The sequence below is a fragment of the Ambystoma mexicanum genome, chromosome 1q (assembly GCF_040938575.1).
Source record: "Ambystoma mexicanum isolate Mex_15411 chromosome 1q, UKY_AmexF1_1, whole genome shotgun sequence".
In the NCBI taxonomy this organism is placed as follows: Eukaryota; Metazoa; Chordata; class Amphibia; order Caudata; family Ambystomatidae; genus Ambystoma; species Ambystoma mexicanum.
In genome coordinates, this window is record NC_090922.1 from 765,022,437 (window position 1) to 765,035,936 (window position 13,500).

Consider the following 13,500-nt stretch of genomic DNA (forward strand, 5'->3'; position numbering starts at 1 on the left):
AACCTTCCTTTAGCATAGTTTTTTAGTAAAGGGGTAGGTTTTTAGTAGCGCAACTTAACCATAACGTCCCTTTAACAAGGTTTTTTGGTAGTGAATATTACATTTAGCACAATATTCACAGCATCCCTGTGGACGCTCCTTTAGATAAATGGGCCACATGCTTTGCCAGACACTGGCTAGGTCGCGCCCCTCATTTACATACGATTTCGGGGTGTTCTAGGCACATCCTCCTGACTCCACCTGTTCTTAAGCCCATTTAAAGCTCTTATTACAACCGCACATTTTGGGAAATGGGTAAAGATGACGTTGGCAAAGCAGCACATTAATGAAACCACCACCAGAATGCAGCTGTGAACATGTAGATTAAGACGTGGGCAAGAGACAAGGCTTGCCTTTCAGAACATCTGCAGTTCTCTACAAGCGTTTTGTGCCCACGCTTTATTGGTGCAGTTGCTTACCTACTCAGACCAAAGTTATTCGGCTGTCATTTTCTTCTTGCAAACCCTGGTGAACCTGGTAAAGGATTTGGAAAGTTTTTGGGAATTTTAAAAAGATGTGTTTAATGTAGGATAATCCAGGCTCTACCCTCCCCTGGGTGTCCTCTAGACTGCATAGCTTGTATGTGTATCTTTACTGTGCAGCTCTATAATTTTCCCCGTGAATGGTTTGACTGCTGTAAATCAAACCTTGCTACCATTCCCTGGGGCCTGGAGAAATAATAAACCAGGCAAACAGAAAACAGTGCCTGATTGCTGAGTCTGGTGGATATTTCTTCCCCTCCTAATTGAAACCAAGTGTGCTGCAGCGGCGGCAGCAGGAGAAGCAGGCAGCAGGGTCCTGTGATCTCTGGCCCTCTCCCAGGAATCCCTCCTCGCATGGCACTCCTCCGTCTCCGAGACGTCTTGCATCAGCCCATGGCGCGGCCACCACTGCTCCTTGCTGAACATCGCGGGAAACGGTTACTTTCTTAATTTTGACACACGCCACGCAGCTAGACGGATTCTGGAACACCCCCCTAAAATGGAATAGCCTGTTTAGAAGCTTTCCCTAAAGGTGGACCAAGCTCAGAAGGCGTCCCGGCGGAGCTTCCATACTCAAGATTTGCACAAAAGGTAAGTGTTCCCTTATAAAGTATGTAGTATTCTTGAGAAATTGCTGGCCAGTTGCCTATTTGCAGTATGTCGTCTTTTCTATTGCGTATGGCTGCTTTTATTAAGTTCGGGGGGCTATTTATGATAGCTTATGTTACGGCTTTAGAACCCGGAGAAACTTTAGGGATCGGACGGCTAACACAGATGCGCTTCCATAGCTGTTTGCATGGCAGTCCGGAGCAGTTGCAAGCCGATTCCATGGATGGATCCGGAGTCAGAGAATTTGATGTTTGAGAGTCCGGGGACCATTCATGTAATAGCACACAGAGATACTAATCACGTACTAGCGCACACCAACACCCCATCTTTGTTGGACCCCTACCGATTATAAAAGTCATTGTTTTTCATAGTATACCATATTAGGATGTTCAGGTGACCGACACATGGTCACCAACCAAAACACTTCTTGTATGTCCTGGCTTTTCAATACACACAATCGTGCAGTCTTTATGTAATTCACTTGCACATGTTGTGAAGCCAGTGATCTGTAACATCGAATTCTAGAGTTGTACAAGTGGAATTTCCAAGTTGCCCTAAAAGTTACCCAGAGCTAAATGCAGACAGGCACAATAATATCTTGAAAAATAAAACAAGCATATGTAATTAATATCAAGCTAATTTTAAAGATTTGTTTGGTAATGCATACTAGCATTTAATTAACTATGGAACAAAGTTGAGCTTTGCTGAATTGCACTCTTTCCCAGGAATATTTGTAACTGTTTCACTCCTTTTAACGAATATCTTGGGAATTGTAGTGGGAAGAGTAAGAAGATGCAGGGCTTCGTGGCACCCACAGGGCAGCATTTGAATGCAGTTATTTCCCTGGCTGCCCGCCGTGGATACTGTAGGAAAGGCCCCTGATGCAGGTGTGGTATTAGAGCGTGGTGGTGGTGCAGGTGCTGTTCTGAAGACTTTTTAGTGCAGGTACCATAGTAAAGGCCAGCTTGTGGGGTGGTGTGCCATTCACAATCGGACGTCTGTGCTTTTGTAATTGTCTCACAGTACATGTGCTGCTTGGAACACATTCTAACGAGGAAACTTAAGTAAAGGCTCTCTGGTGCACGTGATTTAGTGAAAGCCTCCACCCCCCTATGACGCCTCTCCAGTGGCGTATGGTGATTTTTTTAATCTCATGGGCGAGAATATTTGCCACACTTACATGTGCAGCCAGTCTAGCCATGTAATATCACTTATGATGCTTGCTTCATCATAAATGCCCAGTAAAAATGGCATGCCACAGTAAGAAATGGCTCTAGTGGCTGCACCAAAATGCCACATAATAACACTTAGAATGCTTGCTTTTTCATAAATGCTATGACTGAGTCAGAAAACGTCACCAGGCTGGCTGCAGCAATTCACTCCAGTCTAGACATGTAACAACACTTATTATGTGAACATGATAAGTTATACTTTAAAAAAAAATACTCCTTTTCTTGGTTCAGTTCATTTGTTAATGTGGTGTTTAAATAGCGTTTTCCACTGCTGCACTTGTAGCATCCCTATGTCTCAACCTCCTTCCTTTCCTCTAATGTGTATTCCTCATCCTATAGTTCTACATTTCATTTTTAACATTATAATGGGGTGGCACCAATTTGAGTGGTACCCTCTACAACACACCCTTTTCTCCTGTTGCCTTTTCCTGGTCCTTTAACTATATATCCGTATGCCCATTTTTAAAATGTTTGACCATTAACACTAAAATGAGGGCACATGCCTTTTCCCCTGCGACAGCCAACCACTTTTGTCTTTCAAAACTTTTTGTTTTTTAATTTTTTTTAAACTTGAATCTTTTGAATTTTGTTTTTGAATAGAGTTCTATGTGCCATAGAGAATGTGGAACTCCTGCAGTTAGATTTATTTATTGATTATTTATAAGGCGCACTGTGCAGCAACATGGTGTTTCCAGACGCCACATGCAGTGAACTGCCACACGGTGGCACTAATGGGGCCTCCTTATGACTTTCACTGTAACATTAATAACATGATATTTAGAAACCTGCCCGTTTTTACCGACCACCTAAGCATGAGTCAGACACTGCATGCAGTGTTAGCCTGAATAACTCCAAAAATAACAGTAAACCTTTACTCTAGCCAATGGATACTGGTTAGGGCTGACAGGTGAGACAAAATAGTTCAGTGGCCAAAATCTGTCGCGAAACTGCTTGTGCACCCAGATGCAGCATGGAAAAGGCTGCGGCCGTCAACCCAATAAATCGTCCAGCGGGCAGTCACACATGTAGGGCCCAACGGTATCCCTTCATATCACGCATAGGGATTGACAAAAAAGGGTACAAGGCAGAGGAGCTGTGGACTCATAACCTGGAGCAACATGCACGCGGCAGGTGCTCTCAACAGACATGTCCACGAGCTCATGCTGGTTTATGTGGGAGCAGTGGTCCACCAGAGAGTGGAGGAGGGGAGGCAGACGCCTGAGAGGAGAATGAGAAGGGGGCGGGCCTCTGTTGGAAGGCCAACACCAACTCGCTGGTAGGGCATCAGAGCAGGAATCGTCAGCCTACAGAGGCTGGACAGGGAACCTGTTACCTTAATCCACCAGCTCACATAGGCTGACCGTGAGAGACGTCTCTGGATCCGAACTGCCATATCCCCTCTCCACACCAGACTCAGTCCATCCCGACACATTCAAAGACAATAATTACAATAAATACCTTTATCCCTGTATGATCACTATATCTCAGAAGGATATCATTTGCTCATACGAATATTGATTGGGATATAGCCATAGGCTGTCTATTGGAAATATGTAATCATGCACATTTATTTGACTAGTGTTATCTACGAAATAGATGTGCACAATAAGAATGTACAAATGATTTGCTCAACCTTTGCACATTGCTCATTATTTTTCTTATTTGTAAAAATGTGCTTTGTTTGGAGTTGTATAGGTTAGATTGTGTTCCATAAATCGTTTTGGGGTTGTTTTCTTTCGTTGTTTGCTTGGGCACCTCCATAATTGCTCTTTTGTTCCATGTATGAATTTAAGTGAGACTTTTAAAGGCATTTTATATTTGCTATTGTTTCTCTCTAAATCAATTCGATTTATTGGTATATTTAATGTTGAAGCAATTCGAATTTTTTAAATCTGAGAGGTTTAAATGTATTTAAGGTATTGTATGTGTGCCATATTTTTTTCAAAATTAATTGTTGTTATGAATTTATTTTTTATGAAAATGATGGAAACCCACTCCAAGTGTAAACATGCTATTGCCACTTTTACTAGCTGGTTAGTGCGAGTGTATATGGACTGCCCCGTTGCATTGTGGGTTCACTGAGAGACAACCATCTAAGCACACCTACGTCAGTGTCCCAGCTTTACTTGCTGGTGTATTATAATTTTGTAATGCCACACTAAAATAGACTGATTGGAATCATGATCTTCCTGAGTGCAAGCATAGTCTATGTGTGAGATGTTTTCTGAAAATTGTTTGTGACCGGTTAGTGGGCTACACTAAGAATGAGCTCACCATGCATGCAGGTGTTCATCATTTCGCATGGCAGTCTGGGACTTGTCTTCCTTTCAGTTGTGGAATTATAAGTCCCGGAATGCAATGGCTCTACATTTGTCACAGGTTTGGATAACACGTGTGCCTTCTCCTTACGGTGAGAGTAGAGCATATGAGACTTTGAAATGTATGTACCACTGGCTGCAGATGTTCTAGCTGCCACTTCCTGGCTCCCTGAGGTATCCGCTTTGGCCAGCTCAAGGACGGACATGGCATTCTCCTCCCACAGGTGAAGAGGAAGTGAAGAAGTACTGGCCCTGACACTGGTCACAGACTTTCAGAGTCCTGACATGTCGCCCGAGGTAATTCCACCACTTTTTCACCTCTTCTTTGGCAAGTGGGTGGTGGCAAACGGCCCCACTCTTGTCTCGGATTGTGTCTCAGAAATGAGTGGGCTTCCAGGTGGCATTTTAAATCATCTGGTTGCCAAACAATTGGTGTTGCTCTTTAGCCCGTTCCTCATCCGAGGACCTCAAGCTCCTGGTCTTCGAAGTTCATGGGGAGCCGGCACCCATTCAATTCAGTCATCTAGGGTGAATGCGAACTGGGTGGTCACCAGTTGATTGAAAAATCCAAAATGAAGGGGACAGTACTTCCTGTTTTGCGTTCATGGACTAAAGCATCACAGCATGCAGTAACAGTCTAACTACCTCATGTAGGTCATAAGAGTTCTTGACAGGAAAACTATAATTCATATTATATTATTTTATTATTTATTGTTATTATATTATACAAAAATGATTCATATCGTAATAAAACTTAAAGCACAACCTACTTCACTTCTCAAAACAGGTGAGTTTCCTGAACTCATCATCGTTTTCCATAACGTTTTCCACCTCCCTCCTGGAAGACCATAGCACCGGAAGTAAACAGCGGACATCTTTTGATTCAAAGGACTCCAAACGTGTACTTTGTTGAACCAAAAGAGAAATGGAGAAAAGGCTCCAGTATATTCATCCAAAATCTTCTTCTTTAAAACCAAAATAATAATGAATGACATTTTAATACAGTCCAAACATTGGGGGTCATTACGAGGTTGGAGGTCATTGAAAAACGATGCCGGTAAAGGATTACCGGCATCGCATACCGCTCCGGCCTATTCCGACCTAAGACCCCGCTATTAGAGGCACCGTTAACGATGCCTCTAATAACAGCATGGGCGAGGGCACGCGGCCCATCATGCCGTAGATAACGGCATGCCGCTAATGGGGGGAAATCACAAGTCAGGCAGACATGCAAATACCGGCATCATGAAGGCGCTAATAGGGGTTACTGGCATGCCGGTAATACCAGCATCGTGAACCAACCATTAAATGCTATGTGCAGTGTTCCCAACTGCCACAGGTGCACACAATCAGCACAAGTGGAGGCAATGGAGTCTGGGCCAGCACAAAAAGAGCACACCCACACACCACACCCCTTCCCACACCAAGATGATTGCAATAGTAGTAGCAATACTGGGGATGGAGGGCATGCTTGCATTGCTACACCAGCAACAACAGCAACAGCAAGCACCACAGAGGAGACGCAGGAGGAGAAGGAGTGTGAGACAGGCCCAGCATGCCCCACCAGTGCAGCCAGCAGTACCACGCAGGCAGCCCCCAATCCCTCGCATCAGAGCCAGTCCATTCAACCTAACCCCTGAGCAGATCCACACCCTGTACTGTCTGGACCGGGACACCATCACCGCCATCGTAGACATGATACACAATGACATTGTCAGCCTCATTGACATATGCACCGCCATCTCCCCTCTACTGAAGGTAGTGTCGGTGCTCCACTTCCTTGCCACAGGCACCTACCAGCACACAGTGGGGCACATGCATGGCATATCACAACCCTTATTTTCTTGCATTCTGAACCAAGTGCTGGATGCCCTCCTCAAGCACACAAGGGACTACATATCCCTACCACTGACCCCCCAGGAGATTCTTGATACAAAAGTTGGCTTCCATGCACTGGCAGGCATGCCAAATTGTATAGATGCCCTCGACTGCACCCACGTGGAGTTGTTGGTCCTGCATGCCATGGAGGTGGTGTATCGCAAGCAATACCACTCCATCAATGTGCAGATGGTATGTGACGCCAGCAAGATCATCACACATTGGTGTGCCCGATATCCTGGATCAACTCATGACTCTATGGTCCTGAGGAACTCCACGCTACATGGAGCGACATGCTTGCCGACGTGCCTGACTGCTTGGTAAATTGCATGACAGGCACATGGCACTGAAATGGGGGGAGAGATGCACACATCACCATGGTGTCAATGTTGATGTGACAGCACGATGTGCACATCACTAAACACTGTGCCCCAAAGCATCCCAAACAGAACATAACACCCAAATCCCATAGGAATGAAGTAAGGTCGACACCTATCACAACATGACTGACAGTAAACCACCCCACATCCCACAACACATGCACCACTCATCAGTGGACCTCACCCTCCGTAACACCATCCAGCAACATGCAGTGAATATCAACTATGTTGCTGTCTCCAGCAAATCACCACACAGGACAAGCATCCATGGGAATGCATTGAACAAAACCACCAAGGGAATCCACTGTCTGTGACAGGGCCGCCACAACCACAGGAATGCAGCATGTCACCATTGGAAAAATCAGCGCTGAATGCCTAACATTGCAGAGCCTACTGCCAACACTCCTAGTCAGAAAATCCTACAGAACACAACGCATCACAAAATAGACACGAACACAGCTCTATGCATACACAATGCATGAGCAACAAGATGGCAGTGCACACCGTGTATCATCTTGAAGATGCAACCCACACTATTAGTCCATGGCACAGGACATATTTATTGAGGGCCTAAAAATGGCGTGCATACAACCAGGGACATGTGCATCTGACCAACGATAATCTGCAGGCATGTGTGACTAGTACAGCTGTCCATCATGATTCGACTGACATACACCTTTTATTGCCTCCCATGCAGGTGACAGTGGCTAGCCCTTGAAGCCTTGGCTCCTCACCCCTGTCTGAAACCCACAGAACAGGCACGAGGAGGACTACAATCGTTCCCACACCCGTACCCAGGTGGTCATTGAGCAGACCCTTGGCCTGTTGAAGGCACAGTTTCTCTGCCTTAGCCGGTCGGGTGGGGCACTCCTCTACAGGCATGAGAAGGTGGCCAAGATCATCATGGCATGTGTCATGCTGCACAACATGTGTATCCGACGGAACGTGCCCCTGCCCCCTGACATTGAACTGCTACCACCTGGTGATGATGAAGGGGATGATGATGTGGCTGCACATAATCACGGTGCCGATGCACAGGAGGGACGCTATGTGCGTCAGTCAGTGATTGCACAATATTTCTGACACACATGTCTGCAGAGGGTGACATGATAGTTTGACACAGGGCACTGGGTGTGGGAGTACATGTACACTATGCACTGACACAAGCGCAATGATGAATGCCCACTCAAGATATTTTTTTCACACAACGGGTGTATTGAAATGTACAATGAAGATGAAAGTGCACTACCCCTCCACCACCCTCATCCCCTCCCCCTCCCCTCACAACTCCCCCACACACCCACCCCCCCAAACACCCTCACCCTCCCTCCGACTCCCCCCACAACTCCCCCACACATGTCCAAACAAATGTCTATTGCCTTCATCAGGCTGGCCAGTCTACTTCCTGCCACTCTCTGCACCTGGTGGCGGCATATCCGGGCGGCGCAGGGTGCGCGCCGACGTGCATAGTGGGCTAGTCTGTGTGGAGCTCAAGGACGATGGGGTGGTCGCCTGCTCCATTTGGGGGGGCCAGACGCTCAGCCTCCATTGCATAAGCAATGCGGCTAAGGACCTGCCGCAGGGCTGATACCTCCTCGCACAGTCTACTGTGCTATTGGCAATGATCTTGCCCAGAGAGGCAGTGTTTTCACGCCACTCCTGCCTTGCTTTGGCATTGTCAGTTACAAATTGTCACACCGGGGCAGTCAGCTCCTCCTGCCACTGCGAAGCTTGCCCTGCCTCCTGCAGCCCCACCGGTACACCTGTGGAGGTGGAGGGCGCTTGTGCCTCATGCACAATTTCAATTGGGTCCCCTATGGGACTCATGGCCCCTTGGTCGTACTCCCCCCCCAGACTGCTCCGGGGTGGTGCCGGACTTGGTGTGCCAGGCAGGTTGGAGGAGTCGTCCTCCATGGACACCTCCACCTGTTCCTGCGCCTCGTCCTCAGCCAGGGGTGCTGTAGCAGCCGCCTCACCGACAGAACTGTTCTCTGCTGATAGGACAGCTTCAAATGTGTCCTGTGCCAGTGTGACTGGAGTTGTGGGTTCAGTGTCGCCAACCCTTGGTGGCACCAGTGCCGTGGCATCCGGAGGTGGTTTCCTCTGCGGTGCATGCTGAGGCTTGTGTTGGGCTTTAGAGGTGGAAGACCCGTTGCCCTCATTCCGGGCCCTCTTCCGGGGTGTGGTCGGCTGTGGGGGTGAGTCCCGGGCCTCGCTGTCATGATCTGAGCCTGTGGGGGTTGAAGAGAGGGACGGCATGAGTGATGGTTTGAGAAGCATCATGCATAGATTTGTATAATTGCTCGTCTACACAATAGAGGGTAATAGGCAGTGGAGTTTGGATGATCACATTGCTTGCTATATGGGTGGGTAATGCAGGCATCCATCAGGGTCACTCATGCTGGGGCAGACGTATGCTATGTGAAATGCATATTTGTTGTGGCCTGCATGCAGTGTGACTTATGCCATTGACATCGTAGTGTGGTTTGTGTAAGGTATGGCATTGCCTTGCTGCAGGCATCTGCATGTGTCTGTGCTGCGTACGACAACTAGGCTGGGAATGTGTGTGTATTGGGCCATGGCTTGCCTCCTTAGACAGACATATTGGTGGACTAACATCAGACTCTGCATTACAGTGTTTTCTTAGGAGACTCACCTCCTTCCGCCGATGAGGTGGCATCACACTCCATGTCCCCCACGCCTTCAATGGCCTCTATGCCAATCAGGCTGGAACATATCTCCTCCCACCGGGACAGCTTCATCTGAGACCTTGCTCCTCCGCCAGTTGCCATGGCCTGGCTCCTGTTTGCCAAGAGGATGTTGCGGACTCGCAGGCGCAAGTCATCCCACCTCTTCCTGCAGTCCTTAGTTGTGCGGGGCGTGTTGCCAACCGGCTGACTTTTTCTGCCACTAGTGCCCAGATCTCCTTCTTTCTGATGACAGCCTCTCTCTTTAGGCTCTGGGCAAACACGACATCGGCATTCTCTGCCAGGGTCTCCGCAAGCATGGTTAGCTCGTCTTCATTAAATCGCTCCTTGCACTGGCGGGAGGTGCTCTTTTTAACAGCCTTGGGCATTGTATTGTTGTTGTGGATTGAATTTGGGTGCTGTAGCAGCCGCCTCACCGACAGAACTGTTCTCTGCTGATAGGACAGCTTCAAATGTGTCCTGTGCCAGTGTGACTGGAGTTGTGGGTTCAGTGTCGCCAACCCTTGGTGGCACCAGTGCCGTGGCATCCGGAGGTGGTTTCCTCTGCGGTGCATGCTGAGGCTTGTGTTGGGCTTTAGAGGTGGAAGGCCCGTTGCCCTCATTCCGGGCCCTCTTCCGGGGTGTGGTCGGCTGTGGGAGTGAGTCCCGGGCCTCGCTGTCATGATCTGAGCCTGTGGGGGTTGAAGAGAGGGACGGCATGAGTGATGGTTTGAGAAGCATCATGCATAGATTTGTATAATTGCTCGTCTACACAATAGAGGGTAATAGGCAGTGGAGTTTGGATGATCACATTGCTTGCTATATGGGTGGGTAATGCAGGCATCCATCAGGGTCACTCATGCTGGGGCAGACGTATGCTATGTGAAATGCATATTTGTTGTGGCCTGCATGCAATGTGACTTATGCCATTGACATCTTAGTGTGGTTTGTGTAAGGTATGGCATTGCCTTGCTGCAGGCATCTGCATGTGTCTGTGCTGCGTACGACAACTAGGCTGGGAATGTGTGTGTATTGGGCCATGGCTTGCCTCCTTAGACAGACATATTGGTGGACTAACATCAGACTCTGCATTACAGTGTTTTCTTAGGAGACTCACCTCCTTCCGCCGATGAAGTGGCATCACACTCCATGTCCCCCACGCCTTCAATGGCCTCTATGCCAATCAGGCTGGAACATATCTCCTCCCACCGGGACAGCTTCATCGGAGACCTTGCTCCTCCGCCAGTTGCCATGGCCTGGCTCCTGTTTGCCAAGAGGATGTTGCGGACTCGCAGGCGCAAGTCATCCCACCTCTTCCTGCAGTCCTTAGTTGTGCGGGGGGTGTTGCCAATCGGCTGACTTTTTCTGCCACTAGTGCCCAGATCTCCTTCTTTCTGATGACAGCCTCTCTCTTTAGGCTCTGGGCAAACACGACATCGGCATTCTCTGCCAGGGTCTCCGCAAGCATGGTTAGCTCGTCTTCATTAAATCGCTCCTTGCACTGGCGGGAGGTGCTCTTTTTAACAGCCTTGGGCATTGTATTGTTGTTGTGGATTGAATTTGGCACACAGCAATATACTACAGGTCCTGGCTGCTGAGGATGGCAATGGATTGTGTTTTTAAAGATGGCGCCGTGCTCTTTCCCATTCCTGTGCGATGACGCTACTTCCGGTTCCACTTATTTACGGTCACCATTATTAGCGGTCAGCACTAGTAGTGGTGACCGCTAATAACAGTGACCGCTAATGCCGGCTTGATTCATGCCGGTAGTGCAATCTGCGCTTTACATGATGCCGCTAAGGGACATTTTTGGGACTTTAGCGGCATGCCGTTAATGTCGTTACCAGCATGGCGCAAAGCTTGTGCCCGCAAAGTCGTAATAGCCCTCTATTAGCGTGCTCTTACCTACACGGACACAGTATTTGCTCCATGCCGGTAAGGACAGTTACTTACCTCCAAACTCGCAATGACCCCCATTGTCTATGAAACATGAAGGAGAAAAACGTGCAAAAAACGTGCATCCCTTTACCCTCTTAAACCACATACAATCTATTAAACATTGGGCCTAATTCACAGAAGCGTTTTATAATGGCAAAACCCCAATGGAAAACATTCTGTCAATTAGACCCAAAGAGTTCTAAATTGGCGTTTAAGCCATGATGTCTTCTGACCATGTTGCACCTTAAAAGGTATTGGATTAAGACATGTAACAAACTGATGTGCACCAGCAAACTTAATGAATGTAATAAAGACCACCACATGCTTAACGAAAGGCTTTCCGATGCAATAAAGGCCTCCTTTTTTCATTTAGATCAGCCAAACAGAGAAAAAAGAGGTGTGTTGTGGGATGAGATCGGTAGGAAAGGGAGGAAAATCCTATAGATGTAACTTGGCGATGGGCGTTAAATGGCAACTACACAATATCCACCCTCGTATGTCAACTTGCATTGAAAAGCATTACAAACCTTCACCCAAAGCCCCTATTTCAAGCTCTCATGTGAAAGCTATTATTTTAATGACCATAGTTCCAGCTTTATAGGTAGCTCTTTCAGCGCCACCTAATAGCCAAAACTGAAAACGAGGGGAAAACAACTCAGAACAAAGTTAATAATTTTGCTAGCCTAGTAATGATCTCCTGTTGCAGGTGCAGCAATAACGATCTTTAGATATTGGTGTAGGTACTGTTTTTAAGGCCACGTGTACAGATGCTGTTGCAAAGACCTTCTGATATGCGCGCTGCAGAACATGATTTTTGGTGCAGGGGCTGTAATAATGGACCTCTGTTGCTTTTGATGCATGTTAGTGTAGCAACTCAAATACAGATGTCTGCAACCTTTGGATCTCGAGATATTTTGGACTAAGGGCCTCATTACACGGAAGGCGGTAATCCAGGGTGCTATTAGCACCCTGGACCATGCCGGTAAATTACCGGCATCGCCTTGGTGGAAAGGGGAATTACCGCCCTATTCCAAGGTTGGCAGGGCGGTAATTCCCCCTTCCCCCATTGCCCTTCCCCATTCCCATTTTTGCCCCATAGGGCATAATGGGAATGGGGAAGGAGCTAATTACGGCACCGCAATTTTGCGGTGGCGTAATTAGCACCAAGGTCCCTTAGCGGGTTGGTTTTTAACGCCTGCAAAAAGCAGGCGGTAAAGCACCAACCCGCTAAGGGACCTCGTAGTAAGGCGGTAATGGTTAACGGTCACCGTTACCATTAACGGTGGCCGTTAACCATTAACGCCTTCCGTGTAATGAGGCCCTAAATCTCCCATCTGCAAAAGCCAGCATAGTCAATGGACCACCACATTTGCAGACCCCTGCTGTAATTCGAGCATCAAGGTGTTCAGAATGCACTAGAGCTCCCCTGCAGTCAGTGTTGTTGTTGATTTCCCCTGCTGTGGTGGTAATCTTATAACTTAGGTGCTGGAAAAAAGGTCTTCAGCTGCTGGCTCTGTTGTCATTGTCTCCTGGTTTAGAGCTACACTTACGGCATGTGCAGGTGCTGCAGTGACTTTCTTAGACACATTATGGAGATGCCAAGAGGTCCTTGAGACCAAGAGACCTCCTGAAGCAGGGTTTAAGAGTCGAAACATTGTGGATTCAGTTAGTGGGCATTGAAAAGCCTGGGATACGTTTCAATGAAAAGGGATGAAACAAACATAAAACATTCAAAGAAAGCTAATGAAACTGATGCGAGTTGTCACTTTGGAGGACAACCTGTGTGGCACCCTTTGAATGTTTATTCCTATTGCATTTATATAACCTGGCAAATCCCTGCGTAACTGACTGATCAAGAGGGGACCAACCTGGCAAATCCCTGCATAACTGACTGATCAAGAGGGACCAGGCTTTATAGAGAGATGACATTTGCCCCG

General features: G+C 47.6%; 1 protein-coding gene across 1 annotated transcript in view; it reads left to right on the plus strand.

Annotated features, from left to right (window-relative positions):
- Positions 1–800: 800 nt before the first annotated feature.
- The window catches only part of DDR2 (discoidin domain receptor tyrosine kinase 2), a 1,291,881-nt gene continuing 1,279,181 nt past the window's right edge, over positions 801–13,500 (plus strand). The window contains exon 1 of the mRNA XM_069641352.1: positions 801–1,112. The gene's annotated coding sequence lies outside the window, so the exon portion shown is untranslated. The remainder of the gene's footprint in view (positions 1,113–13,500) is intronic.